The 15,228-nt window shown below is 39.5% G+C and overlaps 1 non-coding gene across 1 annotated transcript; it reads right to left on the minus strand.

The window, feature by feature from the left end:
* Positions 1 to 478: 478 nt before the first annotated feature.
* LOC112764012 (small nucleolar RNA R71) lies at positions 479 to 586 on the minus strand. The gene has a single exon (XR_003182977.1). It is a non-coding gene; the product is annotated as a small nucleolar RNA R71 (small nucleolar RNA).
* Positions 587 to 15,228: the final 14,642 nt, after the last annotated feature.

The following is a 15,228-nucleotide window of genomic DNA, read 5'->3' on the forward strand; positions in this document are numbered from 1 at the left end:
GAAGCGAAAGCTAAGAGAAGCTAAGACACAACTCTCTGTAGAGGACCTAGCAAAATTCTTCAAAGAAGAAGACATGGCAGCCGAAAATAACAACAATGCCAACAATGCAAGGAAGGTGCTGGGTGACTTTACTGCACCTACTCCCGACTTCTATGGGAGAAGCATCTCTATCCCTGCCATTGGAGCAAACAACTTTGAGCTTAAGCCTCAATTAGTTTCTCTAATGCAACATAATTGCAAGTTCCATGGACTTTCACTGGAAGATCCTCATCAGTTTTTAGCTGAGTTCTTGCAAATCTGTGACACTGTCAAGACCAATGGGGTTAACCCTGAGGTCTACAGACTTATGCTATTCCCTTTTGCTGTAAGAGACAGAGCTAGGATATGGTTGGACTCACAACCTAAAGAAAGCCTGAACTCTTGGAAAAAGCTAGTCAATGCCTTCTTGGCAAAGTTCTTTCCACCTCAAAAATTGAGTAAGCTTAGAGTGGAAGTCCAAACCTTCAGACAGAAGGAAGGTGAATCCCTCTATGAAGCTTGGGAAAGATACAAAAAATTGATCAGAAAGTGTCCGTCTGACATGCTTTCTGAATGGAGCATCATAGGTATCTTCTATGATGGTCTGTCTGAACTGTCTAAGATGTCATTGGACAGCTCTGCTGGAGGATCTCTTCATCTGAAGAAGATGCCTGCAGAAGCTCAAGAACTCATTAAAATGGTTGCAAATAACCAATTCATGTACACTTCTGAAAGGAATCCTGTGAACAATGGGTTGAATCAGAAGAAAGAAGTTCTTGAGATTGATACTCTGAATGCCACATTGGCTCAGAACAAAATATTGAGTCAGCAAGTCAATATGATTTCTCAAAGTCTGTCAGGAATGCAAGCTGCACCAGGCAGTACTAAGGACGCTTCATCTGAAGAAGAAGCTTATGATCCTGAGAACCCTTCAATGGAAGAGGTGAATTACATGGGAGAACCATATGGAAACACCTATAATCCTTCATGGAGAAATCATCCAAATCTCTCATGGAAGGATCAACAGAGACCTCAACAAGGTTTCAACAACAATAATGGTGGAAGAAATAGGTTTAGCAATGGCAAGCCTTTTCCATCATCTTCTCAACAACAGACAGAGAATTCTAAGCAGAGCCACTCTGACTTAGCAACCATGGTCTCTGATCTAATCAAAACCACTCAAAGTTTCATGACTGAAACAAGGTCCTCCATTAGAAACTTGGAGGCACAAGTGGGTCAGTTGAGTAAGAAAGTTACTGAACTCCCTCCTAGTACTCTTCTAAGCAATATAGAAGAAAATCCAAAAGGAGAGTGTAAGGCCATCAACATGGCCGAATTTGGAGAGGAGGAAGAGGCAGTGATCGCCACTGAGGAAGACCTCAATAGACGTCCATCGGCCACCAATGAGTTCCCTAATGAGGAACCATGGGAATCTGAGGCTCACACTGAGACCATAGAGATTCCATTGGATTTACTTCTGCCATTCATGAGCTCTGATGTATTCTTCCTCTGAAGAGGATGAAGATGTCACTGAAGAGCAAGTTGCTAAATACCTTGGAGCAATCATGAAGTTAAATGACAAGTTATTTGGTAATGAGACTTGGGAGGATGAACCCCCTTTGCTCACCAAAGAACTGGATGACTTGACTAGGCTGAGGTTACCTCAAAAGAGACAAGACCCTGGGAAGTTCTCAATACCTTGTACAGTAGGCACCATCACCTTCAAGAAGGCTCTGTGTGACCTAGGGTCAAGCATAAACCTTATGCCTCTCTCTGTGATGGAGAGGCTAGGGATCTTTGAGGTACAAGCTGCAAGAATCTCACTAGAGATGGCAGACAATTCAAGAAAACAAGCTTATGGACTTGTAGAGGATATTCTGGTAAAAGTTGAAGACCATTACATCCCTGCTGATTTCATAGTCCTAGAGACTGGGAAGTGCATGGATGAATCCATCATCCTTGGCATACCCTTCCTAGCCACAACAAAGGCTATGATTGATGTTGACAAAGGAGAAATGATCATTCAAGTGGATGAAGAACCCATTATGTTTAAGGCTCAAGGATATCCCTCTGTAACCATAGAGAGGAAGCATGAAGAGCTTCTCTCAAAACAGAGTCAAACAGAGCCCCCACAGTTAAACTCTAAGTTTGGCGTTAGGAGGCCACAACCAAATTCTAAGTTTGGTGTTGAACCCCCACATTCAAACTCTAAGTTTGGTGTTGGGAGGTTCCAACATTGCTCTGAGTATCTGTGAGGCTCCATGAGAACCCACTGTCAAGCTAATGACATTAAAGAAGCGCTTGTTGGGAGGCAACCCAATATTATATTTATCTATTTTCCGTTGTTATTTTATGTTTTCTATAGGTTGATGATCATGGGAAGTCACAAAATCAATTGAAAAAGCAAAAATAGCATGAAAAACAGAAAGAAAAATAGCACACACTGGAGGAAAACTTGTTGGCGTTTAAACGCCAGTAAGGGCAGCAAATGGGCATTTAACACCCAGTCTGGCACCATTCTGGGCATTTAACGCCAGAAAGGGGCACTAGACTGGCGTTAAACGCCAGGAAAGGGTAAGAAGCTGGCGTTAAACGCCATAAATGGGCACCAGCCCGGCGTTTAATGCCAGAATTGGCATAAAGAGCATTTTTGCTCGCCACTTGGTGCAGGGATGAATTTTCCTTGACACCTCAGGATCTATGGACCCCACAGGATCCCCACCTACCCCACCACCCTCTCTCTTCTTCACCCATTCACCAATCACCTCAACACCTCTTCCCCAAAAATCCCTCACCTATCAAATCCCACTATTCTCCTCACCACTCACATCCATCCTTCATAAAACCTCACCTACCTCACCATTCAAATTGAAACCACTTTCCTTCCCAACTGATGAGCGGATATTTTATACGCTTTTTGGGGGTAATTTCATGTAGATTTTAGCATGTTTTAATTAGTTTTTAGTAGAATATTATTAGTTTTTAGGCAAAAATCATATTTCTGGACTTTACTATGAGTTTGTGTGTTTTTCTGTGATTTCAGGTATTTTCTGGCTGAAATTGAGGGAGCTGAGCAAAAATCTGAGTTAGGCTGAAAAAGGACTGCTGATGTTGTTGGATCCTGACCTCCCTGCACTCGGAATGGAATTTTTGGAGCTACAGGAGTCTAATTGACGCACTCTCAATTGGGTTGGAAAGTAGACATCCAGGGCTTTCCAGCAATATATAATGGTCCATACTTTGCACGAAGATAGACGACGTAAACTGGCATTCAACGCCAGTTCCATGTTGCAGTCTGGCGTCCAGCGCCAGAAACAAGTTACAAGTTGGAGTTCAACGCCAGAAACAGGTTACAACCTGGCGTTGAACACCCAAAACAGCCCAGGCACGTGAGAAGCTTAAGTCTCAGCCCCAGCACACACCAAGTGGGCCCCAGAAATGGATTTCTGCACTATCTATCATAGTTTACTCATTTTCCGTAAACCTAGGTTATTAGTTTACTATTTAAACAACTTTTAGAGACTTAATTTGTATCTCATGACATTTTCAGATCTGAATTTTATACATTTTGACGGCATGAGTCTCTAAACTCCATTGTTGGGGGTGAGGAGCTCTGCAGCGTCTCAATGAATTAATGCAATTGTTTCTATTTCTCCATTCAAACGTGTGTGTGTTCCTATCTAAGATGTTCATTCGCGCTTAATTATGAAGGAGGTGATGATCTGTGACACTCATCACTTTCCTCAATCCATGAACGTGTGCCTAACAAACACCTCCGTTCTACATCAGATTGAATGAGCATCTCTTAGCTTCCTTAATCAGAATCTTCGTGGTATAAGCTAGAACTGATGGCGGCCACTCTTGAGGATCCGAAAAGTCTAAACCTTGTTTGTGGTATTCCGAGTAGGATTCAAGGATTGAATGGCTGTGACGCACTTCAAACTCGCGATTGCTGGGCGTGATGACAAACGCAAAAGGATCAATGGATCCTATTCCAACATGATCGAGAACCAACAACTGATTAGCCGTGCTGTGACAGAGCATCTGGACCATTTTCACTGAGAGGATGGGAAGTAGCCACTGACAATGGTGACACCGTACATACAGCTTGCCATGGATAGAACTTTACAAACAATTGAGTTGAATATTACATTGCAGAAATTCAGAAGACGAAGCATCTCCAAAACTCCAACATATCCTCCATTAATAAAGTAACAATTACTTATTCCAAACACTTTTACTTCTTATAATTAAATCCAAATAATCTTATTGGTATCCTGACTAAGATTAATAAAATAAACATAGCTTGCTTCAAATCAATAATCTCCGTGGGATTGACGTTTACTCACGTAAGGTATTACTTGGACGACCCAGTGCACTTGCTGGTTAGTTGTATAGATTGCAAATTCGTGCACCAAGTTTTTGGCGCCGTTGCCGGGGATTATTCGAGTTTGAACAGCTAAAGGTTTATTTTGTTGCTTAGATTAGGAATAATTTATTTTTGTTGTTATAGAGTCATTAAATTATGAGTCCTTTATTCCCTTTTCAAAAATTTTTCAAAAATATATTATTTTTCTTTATCAATTTCTAATTTTCGTGAGTTTAGTGTCTTGTTCTAAGTTTGGTGTCAATTGCATGTTTTTCCTTGTCTTTTAATTTTTCGAATTGCATGTTCTTGTTCTTCCTTGATCTTCAAATTGTTCTTGTCAATTTTTCTTGTTTGATCTTTGGTTTGTCTTGTTCTGTGTCTTTTCTTGTTTTTCTTGTGCTTTTTCAAAACATTAGTTTTCAAAAAAAATTTATTCTTATCTATAAAAATAATACATCTTTAAAATACGTTACATTTTTAGCTCAGTTGGTTAGAGCGTTGGCTTATGTTCTTGGCAATTGGGTATCTTCTTTTTAAAATCTTTTCTTCAAAAATAATTTTTCTTGATTTAATCTTGTGCCAAACTTTAAGTTTGGTGTTTTCTTGTTGATCCTTCTTTAATTTTCGAAAATTTATCTTGGTTTTCTAAAAATTTTAACTTTGGTGTTCTTTCTTTTGTTCTTGGTGTTCTTGTGAATCTTCAAGGTGTTCTTAAGTCTTTCTTGTGTTTTGATCTTAAAATTTTTAAGTTTGGTGTTCCTTGGTGTTTTCCCTCCAAAATTTTCGAAAACAAGGAGCATTAGATCTAAAAATTTTAAGTCTTGTGTCTTTTGTGTGTTTTTCTCTTTCATCATAAAATTCAAAATTCAAAAAAAATATCTTTTCTAACTAATTTTAAATTACATTTTCGAATTTTTTTATATAAAAATTCAGATTTCAATTTCAAAATTTTTCAATTCTTATCTTCTTAAGTTTAAAATATATATATATATATATATATATATATATATATATCTTTTTCAAAAATATCCTAACCACTTTCTCTTTCCTCAAATTTTCGAAAATCTTCATAAAAGTTTTCAAATTTTTAATTTTTAATTTTCTTTCTTTATTTATTTTATTTTTATTTCGATTTTTTATTTTATTTTATTTTATTATTTCGAAAATCAATTTTCTTTATATAATAAATCAAATAAAATAGACAATATCAACATATATACCATCTCCCTTGCTCCATCATGGAACTAAGTGAAAATGAATGGTCCAGGAGGACTCTGGGGTCATATGCTAACCCCACTACTGCTTCATATGGGAGTAGTATCTGTATATTCTCCATTGGAGTTAGTAGCTTTGAGTTGAATCCTCAGCTCATTATCATGGTGCAGCAAAGCTGCCAGTATTCCGGTCTTCCACATGAAGAACCTACAGAGTTTCTGGCACAATTTTTACAAATTGCTGACATAGTGCATGATAAGGAAGTAGATCAGGATGTCTACAGATTACTACTATTTCCATTTGCTGTAAAATATCAAGCTAAGAGGTGGTTAAATAACCAACCTAAGAATAGCATAAAGACATGGAAACAGCTGTCAGAAAAATTCCTGAATCACTATTTTCCTCCAAAACGGATGACACAGCTAAGGCTAAGCATCCAAGGCTTCAAACAAGGAGATAATGAATCCCTTTATGATGCCTGGGAGAGATACAGAGAGATGCTAAGAAAATGCCCCTCTGAGATGTTTTTAGAGTGGGTGCAATTAGACATCTTCTACTATGGGCTTACAAAAAAAGCTCAGATTTCTCTAGATCACTCAGCTGGTGGATCTATACATATGAGAAAAACAATTGAAGAAGCTCAAGAGCTTATTGATACAGTTGCCAGAAATCAGCATCTATACCTAAGCAGTGAATCTTCCATGAAAGAAGAAGCTAAAACAGTAACTGCTGAACTCAGTCCTGTAGATCAGGCTAATGAATTCAATCAGCAATTAGACTTTCTAACTCAGCAGCTAGCCAAATTCAAGGAAATACTACAGGAAACAAGAATGGCTAACAGGAATATGGAAGTACAGTTAAAGCAAACAAAAAAGCAACTGTCAAAACAAGTAACAGAAGAATGCCAAGTAGTTCAATTAAGAAGTGGAAAAACATTAAATACCTCACTTCAAAGTAGCAGGAAGCCAAGAAATGAACAAATGGCTACTCAAAATCCCTCTGAGGACAATCAGAGCCCAGAGAGGAATAAGGCTGGCGCTGAACGCTCAGACCATGCTCATTCCTGGCGTTCAACGGCAGAAACAAGCATGAATCCGGCGTTGAACGCCCAAGGGGAGCACAGTTCTGGCGTTCAGACGCCAGTAACAAATAAGGAGTTGACATCTAACGCCACTCCAGCTTCCACCCCTGGCACTCAAATGCCAGTGGGAGATCAGTCACATACAAGTGCTGATAACAACCCTTCTAAAAAGGCTTCCCAACCCACCTCTACAGGTAATAAACCTGCAGCAACTAAGGTTGAGGAATACAAGGCCAAAATGCCTTATCCTCAAAAACTCCGCCAAGCGGAACAGGATAAGCAATTTGCCCACTTTGCAGACTATCTCGGGACTCTTGAAATAAAGATTCCGTTTGCAGAAGCACTTGAGCAAATACCCTCTTATGCCAAGTTCATGAAAGAGATCTTAAGTCATAAGAAGGATTGGAGGGAAACTGAAAAAGTTTACTTCACTGAAGAATGCAGTGCAGTTATCCTAAAAAGCTTACCTGAGAAGCTTAAGGATCCCGGAAGTTTTATGATACCATGCACATTAGAGGGTACTTGTACCAAGCAGGCTCTATGTGATCTTGGGGTAAGTATCAACTTAATACCTGCATCTATTATCACAAAGCTTGGTTTAACTGAAGAAGTCAAACCAACCGGATATGTTTTCAACTTGCTGATGGCTCCATTAAATACCCATCAGGCGTGATTGAAGACATGATTGTCAAGGTTGGGCCATTTGCCTTTCCTACTGACTTTGTGGTGCTGGAAATAAAGGAACACAAGAGTGCAACTCTCATTCTAGGAAGACCTTTTCTAGCAACTGGCCGAACCCTCATTGATGTCCAAAAAGGGGAAGTTACCCTGAGAGTCAATGAGGAGGAGTTCAAGTTGAATGTTGTCAAAGCCATGCAACATCCAGACACCCCAAATGACTGCATGAGTGTTGATATCATTGACTCTCTGGTAAGAGAGGTCAATATGGCTGAGAGTCTCGAATCAGAGCTAGAGGACATCTTTAAAGATGTTCAGCCTGATTTGGAGGAATCAGAGAGAATAATAGAACCTCTGAAAATCCCTCAGGAAGAGGAGAAACCTCCCAAACCCGAGCTCAAACCATTATCACCATCCCTAAAATATACATTTCTGGGAGAAGATGATACCTTTCCTGTAATCATAAGCTCTACCTTAGAGCTACAGGAAGAGGAAGCACTAATTCAAGTGCTAAGGACACACAAGACAGCTCTTGGGTGGTCCATCAGTGATCTTAAGGTCATTAGCCCTGCCAGATGCATGCACAAGATCCTATTGGAGGGTGACGCCAAGCCAGTGGTCCAACCACAAAGGCGACTGAATCCAGCCATGAAGGAAGTGGTGCAGAAGGAGGTCACTAAATTACTAGAGGCTGGGATTATTTATCCTATTTCTGACAGCCCCTGGGTAAGCCCTGTCCAAGTCGTCCCTAAGAAGGGAGGCATGACAGTGGTTCATAATGAAAAAAATGAATTGGTTCCTACAAGAACAGTTACAGGGTGGCGTATGTGTATTGATTATAGAAGGTTCAATACAGCCACCAGAAAGGAACATTTTCCTTTACCATTCATAGACCAGATGCTAGAAAGACTAGCAGGTCATGAATACTACTGCTTCCTGGATAGATATTCAGGTTATAATCAAATTACAGTAGATCCCCAAGATCAAGAGAAAACAGCATTCACATGTCCATCTAGAGTATTTGCATACAGAAGGATGTCATTTGGCCTGTGCAATGCACCTACAACCTTTCAGAGGTGCATGCTCTCAATTTTCTCTGATATGGTGGAAAAATTTCTGGAAGTTTTCATGGATGACTTTTCAGTATTTGGAGACTCATTCAGCTCCTGTCTTGACCATCTAGCACTTGTTCTAAAGAGATGCCAAGAGACTAACCTGGTTTTAAACTGGGAGAAGTGTCACTTTATGGTAACTGAAGGGATTGTCCTTGGGCACAAAATTTCGAACAAGGGAATAGAGGTGGATCAAGCTAAGGTAGAAGTAATTGAAAAATTACCACCACCTGCCAATGTTAAGGAAATCAGAAGCTTTCTGGGGCATGCAAGATTCTATAGGAGGTTTATAAAGGATTTTTCAAAAATCGCCAAACCTCTGAGCAACCTGCTAGCTGCTGACACGCCATTTATCTTTGATAAAGAGTGTCTGCAGGCATTTGAGACTCTGAAAGCTAAATTGGTCACAACACCAATCATCTCTGCACCAAACTGGACATTGCCATTTGAACTAATGTGTGATGCCAGTGACCATGCCATTGGTGTAGTGTTGGGACAGAGACATGACAAGCTTCTACACGTCATTTACTATGCCAGTTGTGTTTTAAATGACGCACAGAAGAATTACACAACTACAGAAAAAGAGCTGCTTGCAGTGGTTTACGCCATTGACAAATTCAGATCCTATTTAGTAGGATCAAAATGGATTGTGTACACTGATCATGGTGCTCTTAAATATCTACTCACAAAGCAGGATTCAAAACCCAGACTTATAAGATGGGTGTTGCTTCTGCAAGAGTTTGATATAGAAATAAGAGACAGAAAAGGGACAGAGAATCAGGTAGCAGACCACCTGTCCCGAATAGAACCAGTAGAAGGGGCGTCCATCCCTCTTACTGAGATCTCTGAAAACTTTTCGGATGAGCAACTCTTTGCCATCCAGGAAGTGCCATGGTTTGCAGACATTGCAAACTACAAGGCAGTGAGATTCATACCCAAAGAATACAGTAGGCAGCAATCAAAGAAGCTGATCACGGATGCAAAGTATTATCTTTGGGATGAGCCGTATCTCTTTAAAAGATGTGCAGACAGAGTAATCTGTAGATGTGTGCCTAAAGAAGAAGCGCAGAAGATTATATGGCATTGCCATGAATCCCAGTATGGAGGACATTTTGGAAGTGAGTGAATAGCCACAAGAGTCCTCCAATGTGGCTTCTACTGGCCTACTCTCTATAAAGATTCCCGAGTGTTTGTACTTAATTGTGACAGTTGCCAAAGATCTGGTAATCTGCCTCACAGTTATGCCATGCCTCAACAAGGGATCTTGGAGATTGAGTTGTTTGATGTATGGGGTATTGACTTCATGGGACCTTTTCCACCATCATACTCAAACACTTATATTCTGGTGGCAGTGGATTATGTATCCAAATGGGTGGAAGCTATTGCAACACCTACTAATGACACTAAAACAGTGTTAAAATTCCTCCAGAAACACATCTTTAGTAGATTTGGTACCCCTAGAGTATTAATCAGTGATGGGGGCACTCATTTCTGCAATAAACAGCTTTACTCTGCTTTAGTTCGTTATGGAGTTAGCCACAGGGTAGCCACTCCATATCATCCACAGACAAATGGGCAAGCTGAAGTCTCTAACAGAGAACTTAAAAGAATCCTGGAACGGACTGTAATTAACCGTAGAAAGGATTGGGCAAGAAGCTTAGATGATGCTCTGTGAGCATACAGAACAGCATTCAAGACCCCTATAGGGACCTCTCCATACTAGCTTGTGTATGGAAAGGCATGTCACTTGCCAGTGGAACTGGAACATAAGACCTACTGGGCAACCAGATTCCTGAACCTTAATGCCAAGTTAGCTGGAGAAAAACGATTGCTTCAGTTAAACGAGCTAGAGGAATTTAGACTCAATGCTTTCGAGAATGCAAAAATTTACAAAGAGAAAGTAAAAAGATGGCATGATAAGAAATTGTCATCCAGAGTCTTTGAGCCGGGGCAGAAAGTTCTGCTATTTAATTCTAGGCTCAAATTATTCCCCGAGAAATTAAAATCCCGGTGGAGAGGTCCATATGTAATTACAAGTGTATCACCATATGGATACGTAGAGCTTCAGGATAATGACTCTAACAAAAAGTTCATTGTTAATGGACAGAGAGTTAAACATTATCTTGAAAGCAATTTTGAGCAAGAATGCTCAAAACTGAGACTTAATTAAAGCGAAGTAATAGTCCAGCTAACGACATTAAAGAAGCGCTTGCTGGGAGGCAACCCAGCCATTCACAAAATTTAATTTTATTTGTTTTTGTTAATTAATTGATTTTTACAGGTATATGTCAAAGTATCTTCAAAGTAAAAAAGCAATTGATTGAATTCACAGAGTTACAGGGGAATTTGGAAGCTCACTGGCGTGAAAAAGCTAGTAAGAAATGTTTTGGGCATTGAACGCCCAAAGGAAGCATCCATTGGGCGTTCAACGCCAGTAAGGATAGCCATCTGGGCGTTGAACGCCAGAAAGGAGCATCTTCTGGGCGTTGAACGCCAGAAAGAAGCTCCTTCTGGGTGTTTAACGCCAGAATTACAGCATCCTGGGCGTTTCTAAACGCCCAGTGACAAAGGACTGCCTGGCGTTCAACGCCAGAAAGAAGCAACAGCTGGGCGTTGAACGCCCAGGAGAAGCAGCAATTGGGCGTTAAACGCCCAAAACATGCAGCATTTGGGTGTTTAACGCCAGGATGGTGGGGAGGAGGTAAAATTCGTTTTTCTTTACAAATTTTCCAAATTTTTATGTTTCAAATCATGATTTCTTGCATAAACATGTTTCAAAATGTCCTCCTTCAAATCAAAATAGTTTTCTAAGAACCCTAATTTCTAAAATCCATTTTTCAAAAATAATATAGCTTCATACATAAACATAAACCTTTTTCCAATCCAATCCAACTCTTTTTCCAATTTTTTTAAAAAAAAACTTAATTATCTTTGAAAATCTTTTTCAAATTAAAAATTCAGATTTATTTTTAAATATCATCTTTTTAAATTATATCCTTTTCTTATCATATTTATCCTTTATAAATCATATCGTTTATCTTATATCTTTTTCTTATTTTCGAAAACCCACCCCCTCCCTTTATATCCACTTTCGGCGCCCCTCTCATCATCCACCATTCCACACCTGCTCTCCTTCTATCCCTCTTCTCTCTTTTTTTTTGCTTGAGGACAAGCAAACCTCTAAGTTTGGTGTGCTTATCCGTGATCACAAAAACATACTCACTTTGATCATGGCCTCTAAAGGAAAACAACCCAACCCAAGAGGTAAGAAAGAGAATATTTTAAAGCCACTTTGGAATCAAGGAAAGTTCTTAACTAAAGAACATTCAGACCATTACTACAAAATAATGAGTCTAAGATCAGTGATCCCGGAAGTCAAGTTTGATCTGAAAGAAGATGAATATCCGGAGATCCAAGAACAAATTCGAAACAGGAACTGGGAAATCCTAGCTAATCCTGAAATGAAAGTGGGAAGGAATATGGTTCAGGAGTTCTATGCAAATCTATGGCAGACAGACAGGCAAAGAATAATTGGAGCTGCCCTCTATGATCATCGGACCTTAGTCAGAGGAAAGATTGTTCACACCCATCCTGACAAAATCAGGGAGATCTTTAAGCTTCCTCAACTGAAGGATGACCCAGACTCCTTTAATAGGAGAATGATAAGGGTAAACAAAGGCCTGGACAAGATTCTAGAGGATATATGCATCCCTGAAGCCAGGTGGACCACCAGCACCACTGGCATCCCAAATCAACTCAAAAGAGAAGATCTCAAACTAGCTGCCAGAGGCTGGCTGGATTTCATTGGGCGTTCTATATTGCCCACCAGCAACCGTTCTGAAGTTACTGTTAAAAGAGCAGTGATGATTCACTGCATCATGTTGGGAAAAGAAGTAGAAGTCCATCAACTGATCTCGTGTGAACTATACAAAATACAAACAAGAATTCCAAGGATGCCAGATTGGCCTATCCAAGCTTAATTTCTATGCTCTGCAGAGATGCCGGAGTGAAGATGGGAATAACAGAGTATATCTCAGTTAAGAGGCCAATCACTAAAATATCAATGGAAAGACAACAGCTACAGGATGATCCAATCAAGAGGAGAGCACAAGAAGTCCTCCCATAACTTCCTCAATTCGAATATTGGGAACATCTTGAGGCATCTATTTCTAAATTGCAAGAAGCTATGAACCAAATAAAGGAAGAACAGAACAATCAAAGTAGCATGCTTTGCAAACTGCTTAAGGAACAAGAAGAGCAAGGGCGTGATTTAAGGGAGCTGAAGCGCCAGAAATTAATCCTTGAAGGACCAAGCACCCCACAGATCAGAGGAACATCCACTTCCCAAAACACAGGTTGTTGAGTTCTAATTTTAGCTTTAACTCTGTGATAGTGTTATTATAGAAATTTACCTTAGAAGTTATACAGTAGTAGTAGTAATTAGCATATCTATTCTGGTTTTATTTCCAATTAAGTTATAAATTATTTTTCTCATCATCATTAGACATGAATAAAATAGTAAATTTTTTAGAATAAAGAAATAATTTATATTCTTCGAGTTCTTAATAATAAAAATTATAATTAATTATATGTGGTGGCAATACTTTTTGTTCTCTGAATGAATGCTTGAACAGTGCATATTTTATCCTGAATTTTACGAATGTTGGCTCCTGAAAGAATGAGGAACACGAAAAATATTATTGATGATCTGAAAAGTCATGAATTTGATTCTTGAAGCAAGAAAAAGTAGTGAAAAAAAAACTTGTACAAGAAATCATTGGATCAAGAAAAAGAAAAAGCCAATAGCCCTTAAAACCAAAAGGCAAGGGTGAAAATGATCCAAGGCTTTGAGCATCAGTGGATAGGAGGGCCCAAGGAAGTAATTCCAGGCCTAAACGGCTAAATCAAGCTATCCCTAACCATGTGCTTGTGGCATGCAGGTCCAAGTGAAAAGCTTGGGACTGAGTGGTTAAAGTCGTGATCCAAAGCAAAAAGAGTGTGCTTAAGAGCTCTGGACACCTCTAACTGGGGACTTTAGCAAAGCTGAGTCACAATCTAAAAAGGTTCACCCAGTCATGTGTCTATGGCATTTATGTATCCGGTGGTAATACTGGAAAACAAAGTGCTTAGGGCCACGGCCAAGACTCATAAAGTAACTGTGTTCAAGAATCAACATACTACACTAGGAAAATCAATAATACTATCTGAATTCTGAGTTCCTATGGATGCTAATCATTCTGAATTTCAAAGGATAAAGGGAGATGCCAAAACTGTTCAGAAACAAAAAGCTACTAGCCCTGCTCATCTAAATTAGAATCTGAGCTTCACTTAAAACTCGGAGATTTTATTACTCCTTAAATTCTTTTTATCCTATTTTGATCATCTAATTGCTTGGGGACAAGCAACAGTTTAAGTTTGGTGTTGTGATGAGCGGATATTTTATACGCTTTTTAGGGGTAATTTCATGTAGATTTTAGCATGTTTTAATTAGTTTTTAGTAGAATATTATTAGTTTTTAGGCAAAAATCATATTTCTGGACTTTACTATGAGTTTGTGTGTTTTTATATGATTTCAGGTATTTTCTAGCTGAAATTGAGGGAACTGAGCAAAAATCTGAGTTAGGTTGAAAAAGGACTGTTGATGCTGTTGGATCCTGACCTCCCTGCACTCGGAATGAAATTTTTGGAGCTACAGGAGTCTAATTGACGCGCTCTCAATTGGGTTGGAAAGTAGACATCCAGGGCTTTCCAGCAATATATAATAGTTCATACTTTGCACGAAGATAGACGACATAAACTGGCGTTCAACGCCAGTTCCATGTTGCAGTCTGGCGTCCAGCGCCAGAAACAAGTTACAAGTTGGAGTTCAACGCCAGAAACAGGTTACAACCTGGCGTTGAACGCCCAAAACAGCCCAAGCACGTGAGAAGCTTAAGTCTCAGCCCCATCACACACCAAGTGGGCCCCATAAATGGATTTCTGCACTAACTATCATAGTTTACTCATTTTCTGTAAACCTAGGTTATTAGTTTACTATTTAAACAACTTTTAGAGACTTAATTTGTATCTCATGACATTTTCAGATCTGAATTTTATACACTTTGATGGCATGAGTCTCTAAACTCCATTGTTGGGGTTGAGGAGCTCTGCAGCATCTCAATGAATTAATGCAATTGTTTCTATTTCTCCATTCAAACGTGTGTGTGTTCCTATCTAAGATGTTCATTCGTGCTTAATTGTGAAGGAGGTGATGATCCGTGACACTCATTACCTTCCTCAATCCATGAACGTGTGCCTGACAAACACCTCCGTTCTACATCAGATTGAATGAGCATCTCTTAGCTTCCTTAATCAGAATCTTCGTGGTATAAGCTAGAACTGATGGCGGCCACTCTTGAGGATCCAAAAAGGCTAAACCTTGTCTGTGGTATTCCGAGTAGGATTCAAGGATTGAATGGCTGTGACGCGCTTCAAACTTGCGATTGCTGGGCGTGATGACAAACGCAAAAGGATCAATGGATCCTATTCCAACATGATCGAGAACCAACAGCTGATTAGCCGTGCTGTGACAGAGCATCTGGACCGTTTTCACTGAGAGGATGGGAAGTAGCCACTTACAATGGTGACACCCTACATACAGCTTGCCATGGATGGAACTTTACAAACAATTGAGTTGAATATTACATTGCAGAAATTCAGAGGACAAAGCATCTCCAAAACTCCAACATATCCTCCATTAATAAAGTAACAATTAC

The sequence above is a fragment of the Arachis hypogaea genome, chromosome 2 (assembly GCF_003086295.3).
Source record: "Arachis hypogaea cultivar Tifrunner chromosome 2, arahy.Tifrunner.gnm2.J5K5, whole genome shotgun sequence".
Classification (NCBI taxonomy): Eukaryota; Viridiplantae; Streptophyta; class Magnoliopsida; order Fabales; family Fabaceae; genus Arachis; species Arachis hypogaea.